This window comes from Notothenia coriiceps, unplaced genomic scaffold (genome assembly GCF_000735185.1).
Source record: "Notothenia coriiceps isolate Sejong01 unplaced genomic scaffold, NC01 NC01_scaffold00036714, whole genome shotgun sequence".
NCBI lineage: Eukaryota > Metazoa > Chordata > Actinopteri > Perciformes > Nototheniidae > Notothenia > Notothenia coriiceps.
The window spans coordinates 66,797-67,001 of NW_011369415.1; positions in this window are offsets into that span (position 1 = coordinate 66,797).

The window sequence follows — 205 nt, forward strand, 5'->3', positions numbered from 1 at the left end:
GGGGGGGGGGGGGGTTAGCCGGGGATTCCCTGTGTGTTTTCCTTGATTCCTAGCAAGGACACACACATATGTGCATGCACAGAGCATTTTGCCTTAAAGCAGAATGGAGTCCCCGTTGTTTGCACCAGATTGCGTGTGGGCAGTCCTACACATAGAGGTGACACACACACATGTATGGAGACGCTTGGGGGGGGGGGGGGAAGGC